The following is a 26,751-nucleotide window of genomic DNA, read 5'->3' on the forward strand; positions in this document are numbered from 1 at the left end:
TTCTCTGGCTTCTTGTTGTCCTGATGAAGGAAATGGCAGAGACTGTCCTGTGTAGTGTTGAGTTCTGGGGAAAAGGTAAAACAAGCACGTGCATGTGAGAGTGTGTATGTGTGTGTTAAGGGTGATTGGATGGAGGTATTTAATTAAAAAAACAAAACAGAACTCGACACTGCTTACTGTATTCCACATATTACACACACGAAAAGGGAGCCAGAGCAAGAGATCTCAGAACATGGGAAACACAGCTGTGGCTGAAGACGTATCTGGGTTAAAAATCCCAGGAGTGCTCCTCTTTAATTTTTTGGTACAGCAGGATCAAGGAATTGATTCACTCTGGTTATGCTTCCTATCATTGTTTCTGTGGGCCGTGTTTGATCTGTTTCACGTGCAGATCTGCTATCCATGCTCTGAAAGAAATAATATATTCTGCATTGCACCCGGTCAGACTCAACCATGAAAACCCTTTTTATTATTTTTTTTTTTTTGGGGGGGGGATGATTTCAAAGCCACACACACACACACACACACACACACACACACTCTGTTTGTGTAAAGGATTAAAAAAGAATGAAAAGCCCAGCTCGAGAACATGAGCAGGGTTCCAGATCACGGATGGGGCGGGGATCGGGGGGGGGCGGCGGGAGTGGCGGAGGCTGGGGCCCTCACCCGCTGACCTGGGCCAGCCGTGTCCCCTCTGAGTTGTGTGTGTGCTCGACCCCTGCCGGGAGGGGACAGCCAGCGGGCCCTTTGACAGCTGCGCCTGGTGAGGTTATTATTAGTAACAATGGTTTCCCAGCGAAAAAGAGCAATTTTCACAATGGAGAAGTCTTCCTCTTCCTTCAGGTCACAAAAACGCTGAGCGGAGAGGAAAATGACACGAAGCAGTGCCGGATCCTGAAACCCGGAACGGCTGAAACACTTCCCAGCTCTCCCTGGGACTGGGCGGTTACTGGCATTTTAAGAGCCGGAGGGAAGTTGTAGCCACCGTGGGGGTAACACACACGTGAAAAAATGTGAGGCCAGACAGGCCGGGCAAATAAATAACCCGGTGCCGGCAATGGGAGGCGTGCCTGGAGTTCTAGCGCAGGGTTGTAAAAGTTGACAGGAGCCGTTTGGACTGGAAAGGGCCGTGTGGGTATCGCTGCCAGGCTTTGCCAAGCTCCCCGGCTGTTGAATACTCCAAAACTGAATAGATAAAAAAGAAAACAACAGCCACAAAAGGAAAAAAAAAAAATCGCAACACGAAACCACCCACGCAGCGTCCACCCACCCCTTCCCCTCCCGGAGCCTGTTGTGCGCCTGTGATAACATTGCGCGCTGCGAGCTCTCCTTTATTTAGATAAGGTGTCCGCGGCCGCTGCTCTTGGCCGCCAGCCAGCTTTCTGTCTCCCACTTGGGGCTTTAGCGCCACACAGGAGACGCGACTCTCTGATGCTGCCGGCCCGAGTGTCAGCCTCACCCGGAGGGTCCCCGCGGCTTTGTGTTCCCAGAAAGATGATTTGTTTGACAACGGGCTTTCCTTCCAGACTGTTCTTCCAGCCTGGCACAACGCGTGGGTCCTCAGACACAGACGGGGCCGTAGAGAGGCGGAGCCGGCACCTTTGGCCACAGGGTCGGGCGGCTGCTTGATGGTGAAAGGCCACGTAAAGGAGACCCAGACACGGTCGAAGGCCAGAAGGATCTTTGGTTTACATGGACTAACTGAAGCGTTTATGCTCCTCAGGCCTGAAAAAGTTAAGTGCTGGGGAGGCGGGGGGGCGCGAAGCAGGATGAGAAGCCTGGACTTATTCTATGGCACACAAAAGATTTTTAATAAGCTCGGAGAAAGGGCTGCCACCCCCACCCCTCACGTCTTTCTCTCCCTGTCTTATTCCAAAGCTCCTGTGTTAGCCAGAGAGACAGCTCGGAAAAACTGCCCCGGGAGGTGGGCAGCAGGCTGTGGGAGAGCTATTCTGCTAGGCTGGCCCCCCAGGCAGGCAGGCAACTTCCACGAGGTCAAGAAAGGCTCCCCTGGTGAGTGATGGCGCAGGGCTGGGGGGACCAACCTGGTGCTCAGGAGAACTGTGGTGGGGGTCATGGTAGGGAACCCCCCATGCTGTCGCTGCTCTTAGTTCCTTGCAGGCTTTCTCTGAGAATCCACAGTCTTAAAACAATGATTAGCCTTCAGGTGCCTGGAAGCTGGTGGGGAAGGCTGGGGGGACTTATCTTACCAGGGGCACTTGGAGTCGGTTTATAGGGGCCTTCTGTGAGGACCTGCAGAGTTTGGGAAAATAAATAGCCGTCTGTAGGTTACTCCATTCTCCTCTCTCTACCAAACCCTCTCCCCTTTGCACTCATCCGGGGCTGGGCCTGGGGGCGGCTGGGACAGTCTAGCCCACCCACAACATAGGCCTACCATCTTGGAACATCAGGGAGAGCTCTTGCCTAGCCTGTCTTTTGGGGATAAGTCTGGTAGATGGTGTCAAAGGCAGGGAGTGGGTCAGCACAGAGCCATGAGGTCCAAAGCGACCATCCAACAGCAGGATTTACGCAGACACTGACCTCCACTTTGGCCTCTCTTTTGCATCACACACCTGCCACACTGACTCAGTGTCCCAGGAGCCTCAAAGAGGATGGTTGGGAGGCGGGCATGGGTTTTCCTGCCCCGGGAAAGGAATAGGCTCTGTGGCCAATGGCTGTGTTGGCATCTGACTTTTGCATCAGTCTCTTCAGCGTGGCGATGGTGAATCAAGCCCAGCCGCCCCTCCTCTGCTCCGGGTGCACTGACCAAATCCTATTTCTGAGTCAGCTCTGGAATGTGGTGGTCTGCTGGGTGCCCGGCCCTGCCCCATGTTCTGAGAGCTCGTTCCCCTCTGGAATTTCAAGAGCCTTATTTGCCCTTCTTCCAGGGCAGTGCTGCCTCCTGCCTTGGTTTCTGACTGACTGGTGTACGAGACAGGTAGAGCTGGGTGGGGAAAAGAAGGACGAGAAAGAGAGAAGGGAGTATGGAGGAGGCCTTGCCCTCATTTCACACTCATCCTAGTCTGACAGCTGCCCTTTCCGATTTGGGAGTCTTGGTCCTTTGGGGGATGGAGTGATAGGGGAAATGAGAAGTCAAAAGCTCTCATCAAGTCCCTGAATTGTAGCCTGTTTCTGGAATAATACAAAATCGATCCTTTAAACCAAAGGAAACAAGCAAAAACCTATGAACCATGACACCTTGCTTATCCAGAAGTTACTGGCCTTAGTGACCTCAAATATTGGGAACCATCCAAAAGAGCCGAAATAGCTGAAGAATTCCCTGTGCTGAAGTTCATTGACTGTTTACCAGACACGTTGGGATCTCTCTTCATCAGCGTCTCTTGACTCTTACGTCACAAACTATTCTAACACATCAGATGACTCTGAAGTTCCCTCCAACTCTTGCTTCCATTTTGGTTTTTGTTTTGCTGGCGACGGTTGGGTGAACACGGGCGCTGTTGACCAGGGTCAGGAATACAAGAGGAGGAGCAGCAGATAGGAGGGAAGGGTGATGTGGCTGGGATACTGACAGCCACAGGAAGGTGTTATTACGCACATCTGAGCAAAAGAAGAGACAGGAAGAAAGCAGAAACAAGACATCAAGGAGGAGGGCAAGGGTGGAGCCATCTAGTGATGGGGCACATGGATGTAGAAGGTGGCCTCATCTGTGAGTGCGGCATGATTGTCCATGTACCCAGTGAGTGAGTCACCAAGACCACTTCAGCTGTGTCTGTGCCATCAAAGGAAAGAGGCAACGTGTAATGCTGTTTACTTTTAAAAATTTTATTATTTTTTAATTGAAGCAGAGTTGATTTATAATGTATTAGTTTCAGATGTACATCACAGTCATTCAGTTATATATATATTATATGTTTTTTTTTCAGATTCTTTTCCCTTATATGTTCTTTCAAAATATTGACTAGAGTTTCTTGTGCTATAGAGTAGGTCCTTGTTGGTTATCTATTTTATATATAGTCATGTGTATCTGATAATCCTAATTCATCCCTCCCCCTGGACATGGTTTATTTAAAAATACATGCACTTTTGTTTTGAAGTTTTAGTGTTTCCAGAGGGGGAGCTTTGCTTTGCCTGCAGATTCATTTCTTGAAAACAGCTCATTGTTCCCTGATGCTGGTTAAGCGAGGGGGTTAGTGTTTTCCCTACATGTTATTTCTGAAAGATGAAAAAATTTCTGCCGGCTGCCCAAGAAAATTCACTTTATCTCACTTGACATAGGAAGCCTGGCATTCCTTTGAATGCAGAATTCGAGAAGCATGCCCATCAGAGCACCCTTTAGTTTGAAAGCAATTGATTTGCAGCACTGTTTCCTGGCTTCCAGGAGGGCTGGTAATACAATAGAAAGGAGGGTGCTCCTCACTCCTTTGTCCCTGACAATGGGGAAGGGGACCCTTTGGTCCAGCAGAGCTCACCACAGAGGCTGGATAGGTGCAGTGGAGGTAGCCCAAGGGCTCCCCTTTGGTTACAGGGGCCCTGTCGGCCTGAGGCTGAGCTTAGGCCTCCATTGGTGTACCTCTTTCTCCTCCTGGGGAGACGGAAGCCACTTGAGAAATAAAATTTCTAAGCTTGGAGTGATCAACGCCATATCCTGCCCACCTCGTCTCCTTTCTGGAGTCTCTGAGCAGAGCCAGAGGATGGCTGATCAATGCCCTTGAGGGTCCTGAGTCTGCACCCCGTTTTCTGCCTCCACTCTGGCCACTCTAGCAAGCCCACTCATGTCTGGTCACCCCTCATCACTCTTAGGGATTGTTTGTGGGACGTGCAGACACGTGTGCTGAAGAACCACTGCTTTCAAGGAAGGGAAAGCAGTGCATCTAGTGCACTAGTGCCCAGCAAGCACTCAATGGAGCTTCCCAGGTGGCTCAGATGGTAAAGAATCTGCCTCCAAAGCAGGAAACCCGGGTTTCATCCCTGGGTCAGGAAGATCCCCTGGAAGAGAAAATGGCAACCCACTCCAGTATTCTTGCCTGGAGAATTCCATGGACAGAGGAGCCTGGCAGGCTACAGTCTATGGGATCACAGAGTTAGACACGACTGAAGCGATCTAGCACGCATGCAAGAGGCTTTAAAAAGTACTGATGTCTGCATGCCAGCCCCCAGAATTCAGACTCATTTGGTCTGGAGCATGGCCTGGGCATGGGGGTTTTTGAAAGCTCTCTAGGGACTCTAGTATAAGACCCCGAGTCAGGACCGCTGACCTCCAGGGTCTGACCTGGAACAGAATTCCATTCAAAATCAGAGCCTCATGTGCTGTGTGCCTTTAAGTAGACAGTGGAAGTGGAGTCTCAGTTTCCCTATCTGCTGAGTGGATGGTGGTGATACTCATGTCCCATTGAGTTTGTGGGGGCCCAGTGAGCCAGGGTCAATGAAGCTAAGAACACAGAGCAGGTGCTAAAGCATGATTGCTGGCCTTCCTGCGCCAGAAAACATTGAACCGAAAGATATAAAATCACTTCCCCATCCTCCAGGTCTGGTGGCTGCCTATTTTCTTTTCAGCCTTCTTAGCCCAACTCCATCACTTGCACGTGGTTGAGGCTCATTAAATATTTGCAGGTCGACAGAGAAGGAGCAAGGAGAACCCTGCCGAGTTCAACAGACCCCAGGAGTTTGGTTTTCCCTTTAAACCTTTTGGAGGAAAGATGGAGCAGAAACTCAAGATGAGGATTTTTTTTTTTTTTTAATGCCCTGATTGAGCAGTGTGAACACAGCCGAGGGCTGGTGACTCCCACTGCACACACCCCCCCCCCGCCCCGCCCCGACCCTGGGCCATCCCGGGACAACTCGCAGTGACAGGGCACCCCAGGCAAGCGCTCTGACTTCTGCCTCCCGCCACCTCCCCTCATCCCTGTCCTTTGATGAGAAACACGGAGAGCCAGCGACTGGCTCACAGGGAAGGAGAACGCTCTTTCCTCAGCCCTGGGGACTTGTTCAGCTGTTCGGCATTTAGCAAGCCTCGCACCCCTTCCCTTCCAGCTCAAACTCAGTGGCATTTCAGAGCAAGCTTCAACCGCCGTGGACCACAACCTTCAGGACAGGAGAAAGGGTTGCTGTAGCTCAGCCCAGCTCGTTTTTGGTGACCACGTTCCTGTCTGGAGAATGGGAGTGAGCTCTGAGGACCCGAGCTGGCAGGCGCTCCAGGGGGCTCTCTGGATCCGGGTGGGGGGTTGCTGTGCCTGGGCTGAGATGTTCCGGTGGCGGTAATGAGTACCGTGCAGTCGTCTGTAATTATGCAGTCTCTAAGCCCCCGGGGCTGGGGTGGTGTATTTGCCTGTGCTGTTTGGGGGTTGATCCTGCTGTCAGCGCTTAGCAAGAATTAACAGTGACGCTCTGTGCACCACAGTCATAACACTAAATCTGATCTGCATGTCTATGATTCATTGAAAAAAAAAAAAAAAAAAAAAGACCCACCGTCGCTGAAACCCCTCCAAGCCCATCATTGAAAGAAATTATGCTCAGTGGAAAGAGCTATTTGACGTCAAGGAGGACCTACGTGCCTTTTCATGAGCGGCTGGAATTAGAAGGCTGCGCTCCGGCAAGTGTAAACGGGATCCATACTTGGAAACCTCTGTGTAGCCAGCAACCTGCTTTCCAGGTGTGGGTTGCTCACTTTCCGGATTGTCTGAGGCAGGGTATTTTTAAGATCCCTGGCAGGCCACTGCCGGCACGCTTATCACGCCCTGCTGGGCCACACCAAGCTCCTTCCAGGCAGTGTAGAGGAGGTTCTGGGAAGGCCAGCCTTTTTTTTTTTTTTCTTTTCCTTTTTTTTTTTCTTGCATTTTAGAAGAAGCCCAAACATAAGTGGAAAGACAGCCTGCTTCAACGACAACCTCCCCAGCATTCCCAAGTCCAGAAGAAATTAATTGTGGATGATGGGCTGTTGGGGGTGTTCTGTGGTACCCTCTTGCTTTACTGTTTGGTAATTAGGAATTTCTTCATTTTTCTTTTCCATGAGGTCACAACCCACGAGGATAGCCTTTCCTTTTGAGGTTTCTGCTGTTCTGTCCTGTGGGAGAGGTCAGCGTCCAAGAAGCAGGACCCCTGGGTTCAAGCCTTCCATGATTCCATGGACTCTTGAACATGTTGTGGTCCTGTACCCACAAAGCTGGGTCATAAATCCCACCTCACCCCGATGCTTAGAGTCAAATAGGGACAAGGAGAGAAAACAAGTGATGGGGGCTTTTGATCTCTTAGCCGATACAGGAACTTCGTAGATGAATTGTTTGGGTTCCAGTTACTACCGCTGTGTAACAAACAACTCCAAACTTAGTGACATAACAAGCATTGTATTATGCTCACAGATCTGGGGGTCAGAATTCAGACAGGGCTCAACTGGGTGGTTCTTTTGCTCCTTGTAGCATCTACTCAGGCTGCCCAGTGATGGGTCTAGGTGCTTTTCTCCCATGTCGGTTGCCTGGAGTATCTGCATCTGCCCCCCAGCAGGGCAGTTTTGGGGTGATTAACTTCCTATATGGCTACTGGCTTCCTCCATGGTGACAGTCGCCAGAGACTCAGGTGGGGAGCTGCATGGTTTTTTCTGATCCAGCCTGGACAGTCACACAATGTTACATGTTCCATACTCTAGCCACTGGAGGAGTCACAAGCCCACTCCAATTCAATGGGAGGGGACACAGACCCCACAATTCTTGGCGTGAGGAGTATCAGAGAATCTGGGGGCTATATTTTAAAACAGCTTCAGTTTCTGAACTTACACAACTCTCCATTTAGTGCCTTCCATTTTATGGCCTTGTCACCTCCAATATTTCTTTTGACTTTTGCAAACAACCTTCCGCCTGGGGTAATGTTATTGTACCCACTATGCTGATAAGGCAACCAAGAGTCTGAGAGATGACCTGATTTGTCTGCTTTTCTACAGCAAATAAACCATGAGATGAACCTTGAACCCACCTTCCTGGATAACAGATTTCAAAGATGTATGTCGTGCAGATAAGAAGTACAGAAAGTAGTTGTTCTTCAGAAGCCACGATTGCCTGTCACTTCCAAAATAACTGTTTTCGCGTCTCTGGTGAGTTGTTTGGGAGACCTGACACAAGACTAAACTGAACCCATTCTTTGTGGAGAATCTCTTGAGCGGCTTCCTCTGGTTTTCCCTGTCTCACCTTTGAGTCCCAAACCAGTGGACTAACAATAAAATGCTAATTCATCTAATACAAACGTGGAGGATTGGAGAAACCGAGCTCAGCCAGATTGGCAGCTCACAGGGGAAATATTTGATCAGTGAGTAAAAATTCAAATTTGCACTATTTGCTGAAGGTGAAAAGTATATTAGGGAACGAATGTAATGGGGGTTAAGTAGGCCTGTAGGAGGCCTCTTGCAGGATCCCACCCCCAGAAACCCACAGCTTCTTGCTGACCTGAGTTATAAGTGAGAGCGGGCTGGGCACCTCCAAGCAAGACTATCCTCCTGGCAGGGGCCTGGGGCCATGGGGTGAGCCTGGCAAAGCGGGCAGACTGGTAGAGCTGGGCTTAACTGGTTCCGTCTCTGTGCACATGTATGCTGGGCGTGCTGTGCCCTCCCCCTGGTGGCTCCCCCAGCTCATCGGAGATTAGGGCTCCTGGCCTTCCTTTCCCACCACCACGGAAGCCGTCAGCTGCCTCTGCCTTCACTTAGCCCCTCGACAGTGCTCATTTTGTGCTATAACTTGTGTCATCCTGGATGGGCTTCAGGGGCTGCAGAGGTTAGAACAGAAATCAGGAAGAGAAAACAGGCCTGAATGTTTAGCTCCTTTCCTACGCATCCCCAGACTTGTCCCCCTCTCTCTGCAGGATCCTCCCCATGAGTCCAGAGAGAGAAAATGTGCTTCTGAACAGCCTGGACAAATCAGGAAAACGGGCATGTATCTGGAGAACGTGCCAGTAATTCCACTAATGAGGTCCAAAGTGGAACTGGTGCTCTGGATTCTGTGGACGTGAAGCTATGGGGCTGAGTAACAGCTGGTTGCTGGCAAGCCACGGACAGAAGGGGGCTGAGCTGGAGGCTGCAGAGGACCACATCTGCCGCAGCTGATGGCTCAAGCAGTGGACGTTTTGTGGTCCGGCTTGGTTTGTCCTAGTTAATAAGCGAGGCTGAGTTCATCTGAGGCTTATCCTGGGCTGGCCAGTGCCCTGGCGGGCAGCACAATGAAGCTTAATGACCAGCACTGCAGGACCGAGGCTGAGCCCCAGACAAGCCATGAGCGTTAGGCCCCCTGCAAGTCGACAGCTGTGATGGCTGCTGGTTACCAGGACGCAGGGCCTGAGTGGAGGAGGAAATTATGATGGAGAAATAAGACCAGAATTCTCCTCCGCGGGCCTGGGAGAATGGAGCAAATCGAAAACACTGGGCTGGGCTAGGGTCAGACCAGGTTCCAGACACACAGCCAGGGGCCTGAAGAACAGGGAGGGGGCAACCAGGCCCAGAGGAAAAGAGGGATTTAAGCTCCTTAAGGGAGGGGGAGGATGTGACAGACATGGAGGAGCAGAGCCCCCTCTAGGAAGGATTTGCTGCCCATTCAGGCTCGGCCTCAGCAGCTGAGAACACCTCACCCAGAGGCCCCTCTCCTGGGAGACCCCCATCTGGTGGCTGAGCTGGTGTGGGGTGGGGCCATTATAAAGTGTTAGTTGCTCAGTTGTGTCCAACTCTTTGAGACCCCCCCCCCCCCCCCCGCCCCGGACTGTAGCCCACCAGGCTCCTCTGTCCATGGAATTTTCCAGGCAAAAATACTGGAGTGAGTTGCCATTTCCTTCTCCAGGGGATCTTTCCTACCCAGGGATTAAACCTGGTCTCCTGCATTGCAGGCAGATTTTTCTTTTTTTAACCCTCTGAGCCACCAGGAAAGCCTTTATAAAGACCTGGCCATTTTGGCTCCAGGCAGGACCCTGTCCTGGACATGCCTAATGCCCCAGCTCTCTCCTCCAGGTTGGCTGAGTCTGTCAGGCTTGCATTTCAACTCGACTCCCCGCTCTGTCCAGTCCTGCTCCCCTCCACCCCCTTCCTTTCAGAGGGCTTGATCCCTCCCAAACACGCCTCTGCCCCCCAACTCCATCTCAGCATCCGCTTCCGGGGAACCAAACCCGTGACAGAGGGTCACCTACACCTTGGATCATGGATTCCATCCTAGGGACCAGTAGGACTCCAGATGGCATTTTATTCTGGGGCTTTGTCCCGTTTCCTTTAAACAGTTTCCAAAGTTTCCTCCGCTGACTGGGTTTTCTCTCCACTTGCTTTCAGAGATAATCCCAAACACAATTGACTCCTTCGTTAGGGCAACTCCCCCACTGGTCCTCAGCATGAATGTTTTTTCACTCCCTCTCACCCTGCCCTCTGCCCTTCCGCCTCAGACACCCTGCCCCCAACCCGAGTCCAGCCCCTGCTCCCATAAAGGACTCCTCTGCCCACTCCTGTCTGCTCTCTTCTTGGGCTGGTTCCTGATGGTTGTGGCTCTCTGCCAGGGTCAGTCATAAGGTGTCCCTCGGCACACAAAACCCCATCCTCTGCCAGACACTGGGCCTTTATTGTTGGCGTGGGGACAAGCCAAATCACTTGGCAAGGTCCACACCGGCCCTTAGTCACCGTCTCATCACTGTGGCCATCGCTGCTGCCTCTGTCTCCCCTCCTGGGCTCTCAGTCCTGGCGGTGTTTGCTGCCCGCTTCTTCTGGCACAGACGGGGCCAGCCTGGGAACCCCAGATGTCACCTCTTGAGGGCCCCTGGGAGGCCCAGCTCATCAGCCGGCAACTTCTCTGACCTTCTTGGCAGCCAACAGCAGAAGCCTAATTAGTGGCTCAGGATCTCCTCCCTCGCCCCCCTTTGCCTCCCCGCTTTCCTGGCGGCTCCTTTCCTCCACCAGGAGAGGGGTGGGGCTCACCTTTCCCTCCAGTCGAAGGTCACTGAGACTGGGTTTTTTTTTTAGACATTGCACTGCAAGGGTGTGAGAGGAGATATTTCCAGACTGTGCCCCCAGCTCCCACCCCTAGTCACAGCCAGTTGGATTGAATTCGCCATGGATTTATTGTACACTGTTCGGTGGCAGTGGGTGCCACTGGCTAGCAGGAAGTGATCCCCATTGTTAGAGAACTTAGGGATGGGAGGGCATTGCCAAAGTATGGAGTGACCTGTTTGAAGGCTCGCTAGTCACCCAGGGGCACAAGAGGGTCAAACTGAGGGCCAGGGGACAGGCTGGCCCAGGCCACCAGCAGACCTCTGGGGGACCCAGGGGGATCTCCCCTCTCCCAGACCTGAGACAGACTCCTGAATGCTTCTCTCTGCTTCATTTACACAAACAATCAAAAAGCCAACCCAGCCCAAATGAAATGCCCACATTTTATGGCTTGCAGTGTTTTAGTTCTAATTTGGCTTCATTTGGAAAAGAGGTTTTACTAAGTGGCATAAATTGAGCCTAACAAATTTTAAAACTAAAACAGCAGCACCCTAAATGTTTAAAACTGTAATTGGAGAGAGATAAAAAGTGAGTTGTCGGGGAGGGGTGGTGAGAGAGGCAGAAGAGGGGGGAGGGGAAGAAATTCAATTTCCGTTCTACTTGGCAGGAGGTTAATTTCCTGCTCCCCCTCCCCCTGGGCCCCAGCCCTGTCCCCTCCCCCACTTAGAGAATGCACCCAGAAGGTTCCAGAAGCAATGCCAGTGCCCTGCCGGATGTCTTGTATGCAGTGGGTACTTAGGAAAGACTGGGTGAACTCACTCTTTTCTCTGATGTGTCTGTGGACAATGGGACAATGGGGACTCCTTTCAGGGGACCCCTTTGCCCCCACAGAAGGGCGTCTGCAAGTTCCTTCCAGGGTGGGATGGGGGCGGGGTGGGGGTGGAGTGGGAGGTATGGGCCATTAAACAGCCAGCATATCTCTTTGGGCGATTTTCCTTTAGAGAACCAGCCCTCCTCCCAGGCAGGGTGTCATACACATAAATAAGCACGGGTGAGCGTGGGAAGTGTCCCTGAGTGTCCTGGGGTGGGGGGTGTAGTGGGAACCTGAGAGGGCCTCGGGGCCTGGCCACAGCCTCCCTACCTCCCACAGACTATGGGTAGATAGATGCCCTGGCGATGGTAGTCTGTATTGATCACCCTCTCCTGGGAGCTGTTCAGCACCTAGAGTCTTAGTCTCATGATTAAGCATGCACTTATACAATGCTTCGGCCTGGAGGCAGCAAAGTGGGGTTGAGGGGAAAGGCCATTTGGCAACAAACTCCTCCCCTCATGGCTGAGCTCTGCCTTTTGTGGTCAAAGTGACCTTGGCCAAGCCCCCAGGTTTCTCCCACTATAAAATGAGAAGTGATAGCAACTAGGAAACTTTTAAAATAAAAACTATGCCATATGAGATGAAAAGGCTCTATTCTTTTTTTCAGCTGATATGACAATTCCTTGTCTTAAGACACTCTTGATACCAAGAATAAGAACACTCCTTAAATTAGTACAAGGAGGTTTAGTAATAGGATTCAAAGGACTCTTACAGAACTCAGCTAGAAAGAAACTGTGGCGGGGGGCAAGGGGGCAGGAGCTGAGTCTGGAAGAGCTAGAAATGAGGGGGCAGTCTGTCTGTCTCTCGCTCAGGCTGGGGCCTGTGTCTGCTTCTCCGAGCCGGTGTCTGAGTGACTGCTGTGTTCTGTCTGCGCCCTGGCTCTTCCTCAGTTCATTTGTCTGCCTGTGCATGGCTCTGTAGGGCTGCACCAAATGGTAGCACCACCTCTGCAAAGTGATCTGATACCTTCAGGGCCCACCATTCTCTGATTGATTTTATGTCTGTGAGTTCAAAGTCTCAAAAGAGAATCGAATTGGTTTTGCCCTTGATCAGGCATATTGCTGTGATCAATCAGCAGTGGCCAGGGAAGTTGAGCCATGAGGAATGTATATGTTCCCCTTGCCTACTCCTTAGGCAGGGACTATGGGTAGATATATGTGGGGATTTAACCATAGCCATCTCTAGAACATTCCTTATGTACCATGTCACTTTTTTCCTGAGTATGCTGGGATGCTTAACCCAGAACCCTGAACCAAAAAAAGTACTCAAGACATAGTTGCTGATTGAGGAAAAGTTACCTTCTGCTAGATCTCGGCTTTGTTTACCCCCTTTGCCTACCATTAAGCTTCTCATCTGGAGTGTATGGTTTCATGGAATGGTGATCATAGGCAAAGGGCTATGTTTCTAATATATAAAGAGTTCCTAGAAATCAGTAAGAAAAATAGTGATCCAATAGGAAAAATGGGTCACAAACATCAACACACAGTTTACTGAAAAGGAGGTCGAAATGGTTTTTAAACATAAGTGTTCATGCTTATGATAAGAAAATGCAAACAAAACTACACAGAGGTATTCTTTTTCATCTACCAGACTGAAAAAAAACCTGATAACATACTGTTTACAAACAAGTGCTCTTGTGCCTTGTTGTGGGAGTGTTAACTAGTCTAATCTTTATGCAGAGACATTGGCAATATCTATCAAAATTTCAAATGTCATATCCTTTGATCTGGCAATTCCACTTCTGGGAATTTATCTTACTTACCTCTATATTGTATGATGTATCAGTTAGTCATTGCTGGATAACAAACCACCCTACATTTTAGTATCTTAAAACCACAACTCAGTTATTTCTCACTACTTGGTTGTTTGGGGGTGTTTCTGCTGATTTAAGGTGGACTCAGCTAATCTTGGCTAAGTTCACTTCTGTATCTGTGGTCAGCTGGCAGATTGGCTAAGAGCTGGCTTGTCTGGGACAGCCTCAGCTGGGCCACTGGGCCCTGCACTCTACATGCTCTCATACTCCAGCATGCTAGCCTGAACTTGTTCTTGGCTGGCCTGGGCATGTTTCATGGCAATTTCAGAGAAATGAAAGAAGAAATTAAAACCTCAAGTATGTTTTAAAGTTTCTGCTTACATCAAGTCTGCTAAACAAGTTACATGGTAAAGTCCAGATTTAAGGGGTCAAGGAAAGGCTCTGTGCCTTTTTAGTGAGAGAAGCAGCAAAGTCAAGGGTCAAAGGGCAGGAACACAGGAAGAGCTAAAGGCTTGGGATCATCAATGCAACGACATATGTGTTCAGTCCTCCACGCGTGTGTGATGACATCTGTGCATGGTTACTCACTGTAGCATTGCATGTGATAGAATCAACCGAAATGGCCATCAGTAGAAGATGGACTAAATAAACTATGGCATCCAAGAGCTGGCATCATTTGCAGCTGAACAAAGGATGAAGAATCCCCTGTGCACGAATGGAAAAATCCTGAAGGTAGCTGAAGTGAAAAAAGCCATGTGCGGTGTGGTATGGATAGTATGCTACCTTTTATGTAAATAGAGGAGAGAAATAAGAATATATGTATTGGCGTTTGCTTGTATTTGCATAAATTAACTCTGGAAAGAGAAATAAGAAATGAATAGTGTGGGGAGCAAAGAAAGGGAAAGTCACAGGATTGTTTGACTTTTAGAAGTCTTCGTAGATCTAAAAAAAAAAAAAAAGACAATGCTGCAATGGGGAGGCTGAGTAATTATTCCCAATTTAAACCTCGGTACCTAACCTGCTTTGCCCTTTGTGACTCTGTCTTGGGAAACACCCTCTCTCTAAAGGTGAAAGGGCAGGTGTTTCCACTTCTGGGGTGTGCTGTCCCTGAGCATTGACAGAACATTCCCCACCCTCGCTTATGACCAGGCGCTGACATTTCCAAAGGATGCCACAGGCATTTTCCAGACACGTTTGGGGCTGACTTCGAGCTGGGATGTGTTCCTTGGCTCTTTGAATGTCAGTGTGCTGGTCTGTGAGAATAAGATCCCATTTCTCTGAACGTGTCTGGAGCCATGTGGTAATGTGTTTCCGTGTGGTTATGTCGTCCTCCTCATCAGGCTCTGGCAATAACAGCAGATTCACTCCTGAGCCTGTGGTCGAGGTCAGCCAGACGCCTGCAGGGGCATAACTCAACCTGCACCAGGACCGAAGCTCCTTAGAAGCGTCGCTCAAGCTGTCAGTGTGTGTGTGTGTGTGTGTGTGTGTGTGTGTGAGTCGCTCAGCCGTGTCTGACTCTTTGCGACCCCATGGACTGCAGCCTGCCAGGCTCCTCTGTCCATGGAAGTCTCCAGGCAAGAATGCTGGAGTGGGTTGCTGTTCCCCTCGGTAGCCCCTTTCAAACTCCTAAAGCTCAGAATTAGACTGAGTCACAGTGCGCATGCCCCTTCCTCCCCTGCTGCCTGCCCGCAGGGCACAAGAAGGGATGCAGGAGCTGCCAGATTGGGCAGCCTTTGGAGAGATGAGATGACCAGTCTGTGCCTGCACCTGTTCTGCAGCCATGAGCAGCTGCCATACTCACTGCCACCTTACGCACGCCGAGCACCTACCGTGACCCAAGCACGGCGCTTGGTCCTCTGATTCTATAGGGAAGAAGATGGGGACAGAAGCTTGCCGACTAGAAGAGGGCCAACTAAACAGATGCTCACAGTAAATCTGACATTAGCTTAATAGTTACATCTTGTTTGTTGCAAGGGACAAAACTCAATTCACACTAGCTTCAAGGAAAATGGAGTTCAAGTTCTGCCATGATTTCCAGGGAAACGGGCATCTCAGAGAACTCAAGGCTGTAATGTGTCTGCGCTCAGGACACTAGGAACCCAGGAACCTCTTCTCTCCATTTCCTTGCTGCTCTTTAGTGGTTCTCTTCTCTCTCACAAAGACTAATTTTCTTCACGTGACAGAGAATATAATGTCTGATGCTTTGGAGTATTATCTCCCGGAAGCTTTAGCCACCCAGTCAGATTTATTCACCTTTCTCCATTCCAGGTCCAAGATTTCTGGGGAAGGTTTTCACTGGCTCTGCTGGGCCAGGTGCCCAGCTCCAAGCCAATCACTTCTGTGAAGGGGCAGGGCTATGAGCGATTAATACGATTCTGTCTGTGGAAACCGAGTGAATGGGAAGGGGGCCACTTGTGGAGAAGGGGCAGATAATACATGAAGTGTCCATTCCAGAATGGTAGGGGCATTGGCCCAGGCTAGGGGTCGGGGGGCAGGTGTTCAAAGACAGGGGTGTTTAGATGGAGAGCTGAAACAGGGCAAGCTGAGAGAGCAGGCTGCAGGGGAAACAGCTGTTGCAGGCAGAAGGAAGAGCCTGTGTGAGACCCGGAGGTGATGCATTCAGTGAGGCTGGGAGGTGGTGGGTGGTGAGAGACGAGGCTGAATGAGGGCAAGGGGCCGGGGCAGCAGAGCCCCTGCAAGCATGAGTAAGACTGAGTGTTATCTTGAGGGTCACAGACAGCCCCTCCGGGGCCCACCTCCTGGAGGAAGGATTGGAGGGGCCAAGACAGGAAGAGATGGGCTGTTAGGAGCTGTTTTCGTAGTCCACGCAGGACGTGATTATGAGAGAGAGAAGATTCTAGAGGCATTGAGGGGCTAGAGCCAAGGATATCTGGTGGATCGGATGTGGGGGTGAAAGAGAGAATGGGGTGCAAGTTGCTTCCATGGTTTGGGGCTTGGGCAGTTGGAGAGATGGCAGTGGTGTTCACTGAGAAAGACTGCTCTGTGTCTTAGGGTGAGTACCCCAGAAGCAAGCCCCCAAGCCAGGGCAGTATGTGAAAATGATTTGTTAGAACCTGCTTTTGGGGAAAACAAACTGGGGAGTGGGGAACTGGGATGGGGAGGGGAGGGGGCCAGGCCAGAGTATGCTGCCATGCAGAGTCCCATGGAGGGCACTTGGACTCAGTCTCACAGAGAACTGGGAGACGGGGCAGGTCACACCTCAAAGTTGGCCCTGGTCTGGGATGAGGGGCAAGAATTTTACTACCTGTCCCTCCAATGAGTGGTTCAGGGCTGAATTCACATCAAGTGAGTCCGGCAGCCTGAGGAGGGTCCTCTGGCCAAGGGACACTGGTGCTGGCTTCTGGGCATGAACAGAAATGTGAAAGGGACCTGAGGGATACACGTGGGACATGGGTGACTTACAAAGAACGGACTCTTCAATTTGGTCTCTAATTATCCCCATGCTGGTAGTTATCCCAACCGGCATGGTCTCGATTTCATCTCTTCTTTCTGTTGATTTCCATTCGCTATGTTTCAATGATCCTGTGTTCTTCTCTGAAGTTGCTCTTGTCTCCTGTTACCTCCTTCAAGAGAGTCCTCGTCCTGATTTTAATTTCTTTTTTTATCTTTTTGCCGTAGCATGTGGGATTTTAGTTCTCCGATCAGGGATAGAACCTGCGCCCCCTGCATTGGAGCACCTAGGATCTTAACCACTGGACCGCCAGGAAAGCCTCCTCGTGCTTATTTTAAATGCTTTGGCCTTCAGTGCCAGTCATGCATGCCCGCCGCTGCTGGCCCTGATGTCCAGTTCCAGGGCTTTCTTGTGTGCTGGGCGTTCTCCTCAGGGGCGTCGTGGCTTTGCTCTGCGAGGTCATGTGCCATGGGGTAGGGCTGAAAGCCAGGCACCACAGAACCAGTGTCGGTCACCCAAGTTTACAGCCACGTCACCAGGTATATCTTCCAGATGGTGGTTTTCCTTTCAACCCTCCAACGTCCACAGAAGAGGAGGGAGCAGCCTTGCTGGATTCTAGCCTATCGGTCCTGGGGGCTACTGCTCTGCCCAGCGCCTTTTTTCATCAGTTCTTCATCCAGTGGGCTTGTGTCACCTGATTGTACCCCCACGACCCTGGAATTGGCTGCTATGAGCTGGTGCCACCAATTTCTGCCATGGGTTGGGGGCAGGAAATAACAGTCCCAAAGTCTTGGGCAGATGAAATGATTCAAAAACCGAAGTTCAAAAGCTTCTTCTTTACCTGTTCCTACATTTCTGCCCTGGCCACCCACCATCCTGACAGATACCACTTCAAGGCTCCCCTGGAGTTTCTCACTGGGTCTTGGTTGCCTTCTGAAATACAGGGTACCTTCTCATTTCATGGGCATTTCCAGGCCTGGGAGAGGGAGCAAGGGCTTAGATAAGCCTATCTCTTGGCTGGCTGGTCTTGACCTCACCCTTGTCCCAGAACCTGGTGTCTGCCAGGCGTCCTGCTCGGGTCTAACTCCCACTGAATCCAGCGCAGCCTTGTTGTGGCTTTTGGTGGCTTCATAGATCAGGCTTTGACCCCCTGTCCTCTCTCTGGGCATTCGATCCCCACCTGTCTCTGGTGAGTGACTTCACCCCTCCTACCGTTGTAGATAGCTGACAGTATCCCTTCCCAGCCTGCGACTGGCACATCTGCCTACATGTCTGCCAGGGGCTGCTGTCATAGGACAGTGATGCCCAAGGGGAGGGGACGGGCTGCCGGACTCAGTTGGGGAGGAGAAAGGTGAGTTGCTACAGCTGGGCGAGATTCGAAGGTGGGCACCGACCACCATTCTTGGAGGTCTTCTGTGCTCTGGAGTGGAATCTGGGGATCACAGGGGAGTAGCTGAGGTTGGCCAGGGTGGCAGATGAGGACACTCAGGAGCTGAGGACAGGGGCTATTTACTATACGGTACAGAAGCATTTCAATATTTTAACAACCTGTCCAGCTGTCGTAGCTGTGCATTGCAGCTGAATGTCAGCCCAGGTTGTAGGTGGCAGTGAGCAGCTGGGCTGTCACACTGACGTGCAGAGCAGATGGAGTGGTTCTCAACTGCAACAGGAGAAATTTAGGCTAGTCATTGGAAAACCACTCTCACTACCTTTTACCAAGGTGGGCTGGTGACTGTTCTCTCTGAAACTTCAGGGGTTCTGAGAGATAGGTTTTCAACATGGACTAGATGTGGTTTTATTCGGCTGGCCTGGCATCAGGGGATCAGCACAGATGACTTGCCTCTCATTTGCAGGCAAAGATCCCCAAATGAAATGCAGGAATGATTAATCAGAAATCTTTTTTGAGCATTTGCTGCGTGCCAGGCACAGTGCTATGTCATGAGGTTACAAAAACGAATAAATCACCTTCCTTGTTCCCCTGGAGTTCATAACGGGGTCATGGGAGGGATGACCCTGCCCAAGAGATGACCACAGAACCAAGCAGTAGGTGGGATGTACTGGATGAATCATAAGGGGAAATGACGCAGAAACTCTACGGGGCGAGGGGCTGGCGTGACTGAGGAGCAGCCTTCATTTCAGAGCAGGGGTGGGATCAGCCTCTAAAAGCTTTTCCTTTGCCTCTAGAAATAGCAAGGTGGTGAGATGGGGTTCTGATTTTCACCTCCAGATAGCAGGACACATTTTGTCCTTGAAAGCACTCAAATCGGCTCTCTTCGCCAATGTGAAGTCACCGCTTGTTAGCAATGCACAACTGAAATCAGAATCTGTCCTCCTGCCAGCCAGCCAGCCAGCCAGCGCCGAGGCCCAGGGCCTCACAAGCTGCGCTGAAGGGCTGTTCGGGCACCTTCCTTCTAAGATTTCTCCAGCCTGAGGAGGAGGCAGAGGACAGTGTGGACATTACTGCTCCTTCCTACAAAGTGGTACCTAGGAAACAGGGGCAGCCCTCTGTGAGACTGCTACCCCCAGAGAGAGGGCTGGTCTCCCTGGGTGAATCTCGGAGGCCACCCCGGTGGGTATCCAGGCCATTTGTCCCCTCCCTGTGGAGTGTGTCTGGGAGGATGGGCTTTGGCTTGAGTCCAGAGCCGGAATGACTCCTCTGTACCATGAAATTTTCACAGATCTGGGATCCCCAAGCTCAGTGCTCTGCCCTCAGAATGGGACTTTTAGTCCTGTGGTCCAAGATGGCAACTATGACACTCACGTGTTAAGGCAACAGGAGAGAGGAAGTGACTAAAAAGAAGGGGATGAAAAGACCCTGCAGTCTTTTCAGGGAGATTCCTGGAAACTTATAGATCGTGCATACACTTATGGGACATTGGCCAGAACTTAGTCACATGACGACACCTAGCCGGGAAATGGGGTCTTTCTCCTAGGGAACCAGGAGAGAGGAGATGTTGAGGGACAAGTTCAAAGACTATGAAAAATGGCTCGGATTTCCCTGGTGCTCCAGTGGCTAAGACTCAGAACTCCCAATGCAGGGGCCCTGGGTTCAACTCCTGGTCAGGGAACTAGATCCCACATGCTGCAACTAAGACCTGGCACAGCCAAAATAAAGAAATATTTTTAAAAAATGGCTCAACTTCATCCAAATATTGGGATTCTTCAATGAAAATGCTCTATAAATATCTGTTAAGATAAGAAAGGAGCTGTAGGTTAAATAGAGCCTTACTTCAAATTTTGTGTGTTTGTGTGTGCTCAGTTGGGTCTGACTCTTGGCGACCCTATGGACTGTAGCCTGCCAGTCTCCTCTGTCCATGGGATTTTCCAGGCAAGGATACAAGAGTGGCTTGCCATTTCCTCCTCCAGGGATCTTCCTGACCCAGGGATCAAACCAGCGTCTCTTGTCTCCTGCACTGGCAGGCAGATTCTTTATCACCATGCCGCCTGGGAAGCCCCACTTTAAATTTTAGCTATTGATATTTTTTCCCCTCTCTAGCTATGGCTGATCTTTTCAACTCTGTGAATGCAAAGCATTTTAACAAATATTTCTCCTCTTTTTCTTTCCACGGACTTCTTTTTAAAATAAAAGTACTGCTACTTGCATCCAAAAACATTTCTGACTGATATAGATCCTTTTATGGTTCTTCCTTCCACTGGAAGCTCCTTATGAGGCAGGTCTACACCCTCTGGGCACCCACTTTCAGATGCCTAGTCCCTCTTAATCCCTTGCCACCAACTTGCCCCTTCACCAGGTCATAGTCATTTTGTTGTAATAAAATCTAATGGCTGTTGTTCCTATCTTCTGTGTCCTAAAGTGTCCTTAAGCCTTCTTAATGAAACTCTTTTCCCCTTTGGTTTCTAGGACCCTAGATTTCATAGTTCACTTTCTATATTCTGACTATGACTTCTATATTTTGCATAGTGGGAGCCTCTTCCTTGTCTTGCCCATAATTCTAGATACTTTATCCCCCTAAGCTTTAATCTTAGTCCTTTTATGATTCATTAGCACCGCTACCATTCCCACCATCTCCACCACCATCTGTCTCCATTACCATCACTAACAACCACCACCATCATCTTCGTCACCACCACCATCACCATTTGCACTGCCGATTTACAAACATAATCACTAATCTTTCAATCCTCACAGTAGCTGCATAAGGTAAGTAATATTATCATCCACATTTTACAGGTAAGAACACTGAGGTTCTGAGAAGTTAATGTATTTTGTCCAAGATCAAAAAGCTAGTAGGTGTTAGAGGTGGAATTTGAATCCTGGTTTGTCTGATGTCAAAGCCTGGGCTCCCAATACACCATACTTCGTCTTTCCTTAAGTTATCACAGGATTCACTCCTCATCTCTTCCTCTGACAACAGTGGCTACCAAGCCCTCATCACTATAGATGTTGATAATAGAACAACCTCCTAACAAACCTCCTTGAACATAGGCATACAGGCCCCATGCCACCTCCATTGGCTCCCTGAATACCCATCTATCCAGCATTAGACTAGTCCAGTGATACTTAAATCAGCCTTTCTCATGTCCCTGCCCTGCTCACACACTTATAGTGGCTCCCTGATACCTCATGGGTCATGTTCCAGCTTTCAAAAGCATTCTTCACCTGAGCCCATGCTCTCCAACTACCCACTACCTTCCAGTATTCTGGAGCCAGGTGTGGTGGATGTTATTAGTGTTCACCAATAGCCTCTCTCCAGCATGGGGGGGATGACTCTTAGAGTCCCTTTGCAGTTAGGTAGAGGCAGTGCCCAGTTCTGGTCAATGAAATATTAATACATATGGATGTGATGTATGATACATTATATTGAGGCAATGGGAAGATCCTGTAGGACTCTCCAACTTCTTCCTAGTCTTGCTGGGTGAGTAGTGGAAATGTTCCCGAGGGTGGAGCCTCCATTAGCCTAAGTCCCCGAGTGATCTGTATGGAACAGAACACCTTTCCCCTTTCATCCATTGCCTTGCAGTGAACCTTGCAAGGGCATGAAGTCCATTGGTTGAGCCACTGAGATCTGGGAGTTGTTTGTTATGATAGCACAAGTCAAACGTGTTGGTCAGATAGGTGGAATTATGCTGTAGCAACAACTCCAAGTCTCATTGGCTTACAAGACAATGACAAAGCTATACTTCCTGCTCATGCTACATGTTTTGTGTAGGTCAGCAGGAGAAGAGGCTCTTCCTGTCATAGTCACTCAGGTATCCAGGAGGGTGGAGAGTCCGTCTTAGTTTGTGCTCTGTGATTACCTCTGAGGGGGAAAAACATGGCGAATAGTGCCCTGGCTCTTTAAACTTTCACTCTAAGTAAGTTTCACAAGTAAGTTCCACTAACATTTCATTGGCCAAATCAAGCAAATGGCCACATTGAACTTCAAAGGAGGGCAAGACAATATCATTCTACTATACGCCAGGGAAGCAGTGGTTGCCATCTTGACTAATATTCTAGATAAGCTAGTCCCTCCATGCTCTCCTCCATCCTGCTTCTAGGATTTATTTCGTGCTAATTTCTCACCTTTTAACCACAGCTCTAGGCCTATCATTCCTATAAAGATTTTCTTAATATTCCCAGCACAGGTATTTCCTGCTTCCTGAAAGGTGGTCAAAATTCAATTGGTTATTCATTGGTTCATATATAAATAATAAGACTATTTTTGCTTTTCACAAACATACCCAAATCCATTTGCGTATACGTATATTTATATACACACACACAAATCTACCTTATCTCCTTCTTTAAAACTATCCCTTGCATGACGGTTCATTCCAATGATAGGTTCACTGCTCCAAGAGGTCTGTGAAACTAACTGCCTATGGAGTTTGTGGTACATCCATGTCCTTATCTGTAAACAGGCTATAATAATGGTGCCTCTTTTATACAGATGTGTGAGAACTAAAAGACTTAGTGCATATAAAGTGCTTACAACAGCAGCTGGCATGCAATAAGCACTCAGTAAACTCCAGCTATTATTATTACTCCCATAAACATCTCTGCTGATAGTGATCTTTACCTTGTGAAGGTGGATTGGATTTCTTGCTGACGGTTCGAAAGTCATCAAGATCTGTAGCAGGTGCTGTTAGCGCCGGTGTGCCCTCTGCCCAGCCCAGAGGCCCCTGCTGACCATTCTTGTACCTGCTGATGGTGTCCTGCATGTGGCTGACAGAAGGTGCTGTCTGGCCTTGGAAGGAATGATGGCCCTTCCAAGTGGCTTATGGGTGGGATAATGGGTCTGCAAGCGTTGGGGAATGAACACCCTTGGAGTGACTATTAACCAGTGAGGCAGAGGAGGTAATGCATCAATATCTCTGTTTCATCATTGCACCATGAGACAAGTCTACAGTCTCCCGGAGGGTCCCACCACAGGGCAAATCTACTTATTAACGCACCCTTTTAAAAGAATTGATTTGGTTGCATTGGATCTTAATGACGGCACATGGGATCTTCATTGCATCGTTCGGAACCTGGGGAAGGACTCTGTAGCTGCGGCACACAGGCTCCAGAGCACGCAGGCTCAGGAGTTGCAGTGCGTGGGTTTAGTTGCTCCGAGGCTTGTGGCATCTTAGTTCCCTGACCAGGGATCAAACCTGCTATGCAAGTCCTCTGCATTGCAAGGCGGACTCTTTACCGCTGGACCACCAGGGAAGTCTCCAACATACCCTTTTTGCCTTTCCCCTCTTTCTTATCTCACTTTCTCCACCCTCTCCATTGTATTTTCTGGGATCACCTCCCAAAGAGATTGCCTGTAAGTGTGGGAAATAATACTTTTGGGGAGGGGGCCAGTAGGAGGCTAAGCTTAATGCAATGTAACAAAATTTTTCATGTGGTCTGGCGACTACCTCTGGCAGTGATTCTAAAAGTGGAGTTTCTCGAGGTTGTGAGTGATGACTGCATGATCAAAGTAAACCTGTGGCCTCGTCAGGTGTCAGCGGTGAGGGAGACACCTTTGGGTGTCTGTGCGCTGGGGTACCCTTTAGGGTGCTCGTTAGTTTTCTGGCTCTCTCATACTGCCCTGTTAGTGACTTCTCCTGAGAAGGCTCTGCTTTGCTCAGGGATGGCAGGACGGTTTCCTGCTCAGGTGGGGGCTTTTGTGAGTTCTGGGGAGCCCAGGGCAGAGTTGTTCCATGAACACCTTGTTTGACTGAGGTTCTCCCCCTGCGATGGGCAGTGGACATCAGCTTTTCCAGGGTCTGTGACAACTTCCTCCTCATGTTCTGAAAACCTGCAGGATGATGGGCATCAGGAAATATTTAGGACAGTTAGGCTGCTGTTCACACTTTGCAACCAAGAGGAAAGATATGAACCGACTTGTGCATGTGTGCAGTGGTGTCAGAAAGAAACTTCCAATCAGGGACAGAGCAGCCAGAAAAAGAAAAAAAGAAAAAGGATAAAAGAGCGTACTTCCCCTGAACAGCAAGGAGACGGGTGCCCTTCCGTCTCCCCCTCCCATCGGGGCCGGCCTCCGGGAAGACAGACCACTTCTTGCATTATTTTCTGAACACCATGATCTTTTAAGGTTGATTTAGGATTGTGTCTGTTTAGGAAACACATAGGCCCAGAGAAGGGAGCTTTTGTAGTTGCAGAAGAAAAATGAACTCCCAGGAAGGTTTTCCAGATTTGGGAAATGAAAATGGTGATTGTAATATCTGCCTTCCTTGTCCTGAGGATTAAATGAGGTAATTTATGCAAGGCTCAGAGCAGGCGCTCAAAATGTGGGTGTTGTTATTCTAATAGATGGAGCTCTATAGAATACATTGGTTAACTTTCTCTGATGCCATTCTGAATGTTTTTGTTTCTGCCTGAGAGGAGCCTGAGTCTAACCTTGCCTCCCCAGAGAGCCACCTTGAGTTAAACGCAGTCTAGTGAGTTGCATCCATTTCTCTGGGCTCTGTTGTACGTGGCGGATGGCTCTACATGTGCCTGGCATGAAGTAACAACCCACGAGGGGAACCATCATCCCCAGCACACTCCCATGGGGCTCCGAGGCCGGCGGATTGCAAACAGGAATGAATGGAACCCCAGACTACCCAGTTCCTATTGTCGGGGGAGGAAACCAGCTGAGAATGTATTAATAAACGCTCCAACGGGGATTTGGTGGTGGGGTCTCTAAGCTGACCAGTCAACATGCAAAGACTTCTGGACCTAGAACCTAACTCCAGGAAGGCTCTATTTTGAGGTCAGGAAATCCATCCAAACCCTTTTTCCCTAGCTGCATATGAACTTCGGGGAGCAAAAATTATGCTTCTGCAGGAGCCAGCAGAAGAGCCAAAGTCTCCAAATCACCAAGGCAGCTGTCTCAAATGTACATGTTATTAGGCTGATTGAAATAATCAGAAAACAGCTCCAGAATGCTGGCTTGGAGAAAGGCAGGCACTTTCTGCTTGGCAGAGAGTGATGTCAGCCTCCTCAGCAGGGGGAAATCAAATGTTGTCTTTCTTCTTTTCCCTTCTAGAAATACTTCCCTGTATTGTTTGATTTCCCATCCATTTGGCGAGATGGGCTCTTGGCATATCTCGCCTGCTGTGCCATGTGGGCCCCGGGCGTCCTGGGTCACCAGGTGAGGGGAGAGATGCAGAACGACCCCCCAGAAACATGTCGGCTTTGGATTGCAGGCAAGTTCTTTGTGCCCGGAGCCTGTATTTTTCTCCATCTCTCTCTCTTGGCCTCTCCTTTACCCAGGTTGTCATTAAGAGAGCAAGAAAAGGCCAAAACCCCTGCAAATCTGACCTCATGAGGTAGAGCTAAGTGTCCCCATCAGAGGAGGGAGATGGAGCAGAAGCAGAGGACGGGAGACAAATGATCCCTGTCTCCCTGTGATGAAATCGAGTTAGCGCTGGCCACATTAATGCCCACTTAGAGTGCGGAAGGGACCGCGACCGGGTCAGGGCCGGGCTGGGAGGGTGGGGGGATGCCCTCCCCAACTGTGGCCTCATAGCTCTTAGCATCCCTTAGTCTCCTTTGCAACCTGGGCCCAGTGGTCCCCTTTCAATGCACTGTCTGGCCCCGATTTGCACATTTGCAGGCGGGGGAGCAGGTCTGAGTGTGGGTGAAGTGCTAGCTTTGCATCCTGTCCTTCCTCAGGTGGGTAGCCTCCTCCCTGGGGCTCCCTGTGTGCCGCCCCCTTGTCAGATTTCCAGATTTGGGGAGAAATCTGGGAGGGGGGATGGGTAAGGGCCATGGGTGGGATGGGGGTGGTGGGGAGTGGTGCTCAGGGGACCCAGCTGCCAGCATTAGCCTCAGAACAGCTTCTGGAGAGGTGGGGGCCCGGCCAGGGATAGGGGAGGGGAGGGGGGCCCTTCTGTGTGGTATTTGCACATCGGTGGGGAGCGTGCTGCTTCCAGGCTTCGAGCAATAACAAGGCACATTTGCTACTGCAGGTTCATTAACGAGGCCGGTGGGAACGAGGATTGGCTTGTCCACTGTGTTAACTGGACTGGAGGAAAAAAGGAAAAGTCAGAAAACAGAGAGCAGCATTTGGGTTTGTGTTCAACTTTCACGACTCCTCTGGACTCGTACCGACCTCTGGCTTGGCTGCCACTGGGGGTGTGGGGTGCAGGGGGAGGAGAGGAGTTGGCAGGGGTTGAGGGGTCTGTTGCTTATTCTCTGCATCCCCCTGTCTTCTATTTTTTTCTTTCAAATTAACGCATGTGTGCTAAGTCACTTTAGTTGTGTCCGACTCTTTGTGACCCCAGGGACCCTAGCCTGCCAGGCTCCTCTGTCCATGGGATTCTCCAGGCCAGAATGCTGGAGTGGGTTGCCATTTCCTACACCATTTGAATTAAGGCTGGGCACCATTTTTGGTGCTCTTGGGTCA

The 26,751-nt window shown here is 50.0% G+C and overlaps 1 long non-coding RNA gene across 1 annotated transcript; it reads left to right on the forward strand.

Moving 5' to 3' along the window:
- Positions 1-642: 642 nt before the first annotated feature.
- On the forward strand, positions 643-11,804 carry LOC101905296 (uncharacterized). Its single transcript, XR_817046.4, has 3 exons — positions 643-2,013; positions 7,892-8,041; positions 8,803-11,804. It is a non-coding gene; the product is annotated as an uncharacterized lncRNA (long non-coding RNA).
- Positions 11,805-26,751: the final 14,947 nt, after the last annotated feature.

This window comes from Bos taurus, chromosome X (assembly GCF_002263795.3).
Source record: "Bos taurus isolate L1 Dominette 01449 registration number 42190680 breed Hereford chromosome X, ARS-UCD2.0, whole genome shotgun sequence".
Taxonomy (NCBI): domain Eukaryota; kingdom Metazoa; phylum Chordata; class Mammalia; order Artiodactyla; family Bovidae; genus Bos; species Bos taurus.